Raw genomic sequence first — 6794 nt, 5'->3', positions numbered from 1 at the left:
GACCAGACACAGATAAGTTGGAGTCTATTCGCAATTTTCGAGAGCCATGTTCCAAAGAAGAAACCCGAAGTTTTTTAGGATTAGTCAATTATGTGGGAAAGTTTATACCCAATTTGGCGACACTAACTGACCCACTTCGACAGCTTCTAAAACAACAGAGTAAGTTTGTTTGGAACCAAATGCACCAGGCAGCGTTCGATAATCTGAAGAGTTACATGACGAATCCTACGACTCTAGGATATTTTAACATAGAAGACCGTACTCAGCTCGTAGCTGATGCCAGCCCGGTTGGCCTCGGGGCTGTCCTTATACAGATTAACGACCAAGGTCCTAGAATAATTTCATACGCCAGTCGAAGTTTAACGGAAGTGGAAAAACGTTACGCTCAAATAGAGAAAGAAGCCTTAGCTCTGGTTTGGGCGGTGGAACGCTTCCACTTTTATTTGTATGGGCAGTCATTTGAATTAATCACCGACCATAAACCACTAGAAACTATTTTTGGTCCTCGTTCGAAACCCTGTGCCAGGATTGAAAGGTGGGTTGTTCGCTTACAGGCCTATAAGGGTACAGTAGTCTATCGACCCGGTAAATCTAACATCGCTGACCCACTTTCAAGACTTGCTGTTACATCCCAAGGAACTGGTAAGGTTTTCGAAGAATATTCAGAGCACTATGTTAACTGGGTAGCCATGAATGCTATTCCGGTTGCCTTAAAGATATCCCAGGTAGAAAAATAGTCCTTTGAGGATAGTACACCGAAAATAATTTTCACTTTAAAGGTAAGTGACATCTGGAGTGAATTTGCGCCATACGTAAATTCATGTGAATTTTAAGTGACCGGTCAAGTGAAATCACTTAAGTGAGCGATCAAGTGAATTTCAAGTGAATGGCAAAGTCAATTTCAAATGTTTGCTCAGGTCATTAATATCTTTCAATTGTAGTGGTTTTTAGGTGAAATTTCGGAATATCAAACATTAATCAACTTTGTTTCTACAAAACAATTATTTATTAAAAATACAACGTAAAAAACGTCACTTTTTCTTCTTCAAAAAGATTTTTCGGCTTCGAAAAATCATTGACTTACTCACTTTGACGAGACATTCGGGTTGATCTTTTCTGAAATAATAATTAAAAAATAAAATAAATTTAACTAGTATTTTTTGTTTTGCATGATACTTACTTTAATTGCATTTGAATATTTCCAAAATAAATCATCATCGGAAAACGTATCCGAAACCTGATTGCTTTAAAAAGGGTCTCTGCGACGTGTTAACCGGTTCACACGATGTTTCTGTCGGTCGACCTATGGAAAATATCATTGTTTTATAACATATAAATTACTTTAATTCTGCATCTACCAACTCAAACAAACCTCTGTTGTTTCTTTTCCAAACAACAATGAAACAATCAATACTGACATTGTTGACATTCGCTATGCAAAAAATCACTTGAATTTTAAGTGATGGGCAAGTGAATATTGGCTTAAGTGACCGGTCAAGTGGATTTCAAGTGAGCATCGAAGACATTCAATGCCGGTCACTTAAAACTCAAGTGATGAGCTAGTGTATATTGATTCGGTCACTTAAAACTTAAGTGAGAGGCAAGTGAAATGTACATGAGCCACTTGAAATGAAGAAATTCACTGCGTTTTCACTTTTAAGTGATTCTTCTAGTGTTTTTTAAGTGTGAATTTGGGTTCAGTGTACAATCTCAGCTGTGAAGACCGCATTAGAGCATGGTTCATGGAATCAAGAGGTCGCTTTATCAAACCTTTCGAGACTGAGCTATGTTTTGCTGGACAGATACTTTTGCGTGGGACCCGTATAGTTATGCCTACAAAACTGAGAATGCATACGCTTGATTTGGCACATGAAGGTCACCCGGGTATGACCGTTATGAAACAGCGGTTGCGTGCGAAGGTATGGTGGCCAAAAATCGACAGTCAGGTGGAAAAGTACATTAAAGGCTGTCGTGGTTGCACACTTGTAGCAGCACCTACTGGTCCGGAACCGTTGAAACGAAGAGAACTGCCTTCGGAACCGTGGCAACATCTGGCTATCGATTATCTCGGGCCACTGCCAACGGGGCACTATCTTTTTGTAGTCGTGGATTACTTCAGCCGCTATATAGAGGTTGAGGTGATGAAGAAAATTGACTCCTGTGAGACCATCAAAAGGTTGACGTCCATTTTCGCTCGTTTTGGGTTGCCAATTTCCATAACAGCAGATAACGGTCCCCAGTTCAGTAGCGATGAGTTTCGAACCTTCTGTGAAACAAATAACATCAAGTTAATCAATACGACCCCTTACTGGCCCCAACAAAATGGTGAGGTCGAACGACAGAATCGTTCTATTTTAAAAAGACTCTCAATAAGTCAGGCGACCAATGCGGACTGGGAAGTCGAGTTGAACAAATATCTTCTGATGTATCGATCTTCCCCACACTCGACAACAGGAAGAACTCCTTCAGAAATGCTTTTTGGTCACAACATACGCGATAAGTTACCATCAACCTAAAGAAACGGATGAGGAAATGGCTGATAGAGATAAGGAGATGAAGGATAAAGGTAGAAGGTATGCCGATGCGAAACGCAATGCAAAACCGAATCCAATCTCAGAAGGAGATAAGGTGTTACTGAAAAAGATGGTAAAGACAAACAAACTCACTCCCAACTTCGACCCTGAAGTGTTCAAAGTCCTTAAAAGAAAAGGCGGAGATGTTCTAGTGGCTTCTGAAGATTCGGGAGTCAAGTACAGAAGACATGTTTCTCATCTTCAGATAATTAGCACTGATAACATAAATCTACAAGCAACATCACTATCACCTCTATTAGACTCAACATCATTGGCCACATCATCGTCATCAGATGCAGCGTCGTCATCGTCAACTAAACCTTTATGCCCTATTATTCAATCGAACTCATCAGATGGCTCAGGAAGATCAAAGAGACAGATACGAACTCCAGCATATTTACAGGATTATTCACATGACATTTAACCTTGACATTTAAGTTTATTTTGAAATAAAATTAGACTAAAAAGAAAAAAAAAAATAAAAAGGATAAAAGTAATGTAGTATCTTGCCCTTCCGTACCCGTCTTACATCAAGACTCAGGCATAGGCTTTAACTGACTAGAGTAAGAGAAGTTAGATGTGTTTTAGAAGGCAAGCACGAAAGACGTGCCTCCCTGACGGCACACTACGATTCTACAGATTATAGATACCTTAACTTTCCAAATTCAGAACCAGTGTTCATTGAGATTAGGGTCGGCATTTAATAGAGGGACATGTTCTACTTTTCCTAAAATTCCTCATTGTTCTTTGTTTACGCAGACTATTATTTACAGAAACAAGCCTGATCCACTAATATTCAACCTCTTGGCTTAATGACACTTTTGATTTCAAAATGCAATCGATGAAATCCTTTGAATTCAGTCCAATTTCCGAAACAACAATCGAACAGAAAGCTTACAAGTTCAGTGAGTAAAAATCGACTAATCGAGTCTAATTTCTCAACCGTAGTGACGATTATTTTCTTCCCGCCCGTCTCAACATAACAATGTTAGCTGTGTAAATTAACGCTTATCGGCAGAAATAATTAGGAGTGAAATTACACTGTTGCCTACATTAGGCATCATAAAAGCGGAGTTTATGATAAAAAAAATGCAATTTTTTACGTTTATTTTTATCCAAATGTCCCGCTTCTCTGAGACTGGTACAAAAACACATGTGTGTACTAAAACCTATTTTTTTCGATGAAGAAATCACAAAAGTTTAGTTTTACGGTTACAAACAACTTTTGTTGTACGAAAAGCTTTTCGCCAAAAATTTTTTTTGACAATTATTTCGAAAATTGCATAACCACAGAGGCTGAAGAACTTACCTTTCAGTAGTTTTTTCCTTAATTTTGAAATACATTTGGACTGGCTCATATATACAATTTTATGAAATTATGGTCAAAATAGTCAAGCGATAAGATAATCTAATTTTGGATGGATTTTTTGTTGATTTTAGTAAACCCGGTTAAAAGGAGGGTTGCGTTTTAATGGCTTAATTTGGTGTCAAATCGAGAATCAAAATTTAATTATCGGACTACATAGCTATATCCGTACGAGTCCCGAAAGTTTCAAAAATTTAAAGTTGTTTTAAATTCTACCAAAAAATGTGGAATTATAGTAAAATGAGGTGAATCGGACAGTTTTTCTTCCACCGAAGTTCAGTAAAATTCCTCTCTTCCAGCCCTTGATTTGCTCAAGATAGTATTCAGTATTTTGTGGACCCAAACGATTGTGTGAAACGGGACAGTGGCTTGAGAAACTCGTTATGTTTAGGTTTTCAGATTTAAACCGCGCTGTTTCAGCTAAGCAAATATTTTTTTGATTTTTCCTACCCCCACGAATCACATTTTTCGTCAACCGTGTTTATATTCATAGAAATGTTAACGGTAGTGTCTAACTTCAGGGGTAACAGTCAAGAAAGACAATTAGCCGGTTAAGGTTATATAGAACCGGATTACTATTTGGGCTGCATCTTCAAAACTACTGGACCGATTTTCATAAATTATACCATTTTGGAATCGTCTACATGTTCACTATCTATTTACAAGAAACAAAATCTTTATAATTTTAAAGGCGCCTGAAAATTGAGCCGAAAGACAAAATGGTCAAAAAAGGATGATGTTTTAGTGCAAAGATCCCGGTTCGAATAATGAAATTTCTTTATTTCAGCTAAATTGATGCTAATTTAAAATAATAAAAGTTTTTGTTATAAACCAAAAATTTCCATTACTTTCTTTTTTCTTGTTGGGTACCTATCACTGCGACCAGTGTAGCATATAATTTGAAGCATAAACTGTCATAAATTAAATGCTCAACAGTTTTATGTTACAGCTTAAATCTCAAGTCACAATTCTCATATATTATTCAAGTATTCGGTTGAAGCAACCAAGTCGTTGACATTAACAGTTTCCAAACAAATTTATTGCTGAAGCTAGTCCTCATAATCGACTAGAGACGTTGACCCATGTCATCGTCACGTATAGACAAAATAACCAAAACACTCTTTCATATTTTCGTTAAGTGCGTAGCGTAATATGATCGTTCTGTTTGTGACTCGGTGCATCGATGCGTCAGCGCAACGAAACCATAACACAAGTGGTCGATTGTTAACTTCGCTTACGCATCGATCTGAATATATATTTTTGAAGCGCCTTATGTAACTCCAGGCTCCTCCTCAAAATAAATGTATGTAGAGTTAAGAATTATGTGTGTAGAGTTAAGTTAGTATAAGAACAAAAAGAAACCAAATAAACGGGTCAGTCTAGTCTATATTCGGACTCCAACCAATTCGGATCAAGTGTATAATTTTGATGACAAGTCCGCACGTTATACCAGTTAGTTGATCTATTGTAATATGTCCCCTGTTTTAATATATGCTAAGTCAAGGAAGATCACTTCTATATATTTAGATAGTGTCCCTATCTTGAGATTTAGCATTTTCCCAATCTGGTATAACCGCTCTTATGAAGCTGTTCATCTTTTTAGGACCAATTGAAAAAACATCGGAGGGATCTAATATGCCACAGCCGATTATTTTAATCCGTTTCGATATAAGAGAAGGACATTCGCAAAGAAGATGCTCTGACGATTCCTTCTCCATACTGTAGAAACGACACTCGTCAGAGTTGATTCTGCCAATTTTATTCATGTGATATCTGCATTCACAGTGACCTGTAACGAGCCCTGTAAACATTTTAAGGTCTTTCTTAGATAAGCTGAGAGCTTTTTCTGATTTTTTAATACTTGGTTGGATAAATCTTTTAGCCTGTTGCCCTACAACAGAGTTTTTCCAATTTGTTGCAATCATACATTTTTCTTTATTTTTCATTTCTAATTTAAAATAGCATTTGGAAATACTGCAAAATGGTTCTGGTCCCTCAAGCGGAATAGAAGACCCTTCTCTGGCCAAGCTGTCAGCCTTTTCATTGCCCTCTATACCGCAATGCCCAGGAACCCAGTAAAGATTAACTGAATTTTTTTGAGTTAGTTTTTCCAGGCAATTGATACATTCACACACTAATTTTGAAGAGCATGTGTAGGACCTAAGTGATTTAAGAGCTGCTTGACTATCTGAAAAAATGCATATATTTGCATTTCTATATTTCCTTTTTAAACAAATGTTCACACATTCTAATATTGCATAGATTTCGGCTTGAAAAACTGTCACCCAATTACCCATAGAAATTGAAATGTTCACACCAGGACCTGTTATACCCGCCCCAGCGACATTTCCAATTTTTGAGCCATCCGTAAAGAAAGAAAGAGACCCAGAGCGTAGTGTAGGACCTCCTTCGTCCCATACTCTCCGGCCAGGTTCTATCAAATTAAAAGAATGATTGAAAACCGGTTTGCTAGGTATCCAATCCTTATTTAACAAAATCATTGGATTTATCTGAAATTGTTCCTTAATTTTCATTCTATCATTGTTCAAATTCATTTGCATTGAAGTTTCTTCGATAACTGTCATTGCTTGTTTATTTGCTTCGAATTGAACACACTGGTGAAGTGGTAAGATATGAAGCATTGCTTCTAATGCCTTGGTGGGAGTGCTACGCATAGCCCCCGTAGTAGATAATAGAGCGATTCGTTGCAATTTTTCGAGGCATCTTTATGTTGTCACCTCTTTAGTTTTCGGCCACCATATCAGCGATGCATAAGTTATTCTAGGTTTAACTATAGTTGAATATATCCAGTGAATCATTTTTGGTTTCAGTCCCCATTTTTTACCAAATGTCTG

The sequence above is a fragment of the Uranotaenia lowii genome, chromosome 2, assembly GCF_029784155.1.
Source record: "Uranotaenia lowii strain MFRU-FL chromosome 2, ASM2978415v1, whole genome shotgun sequence".
NCBI lineage: Eukaryota > Metazoa > Arthropoda > Insecta > Diptera > Culicidae > Uranotaenia > Uranotaenia lowii.
This window is presented reverse-complemented; position numbering follows the sequence as displayed.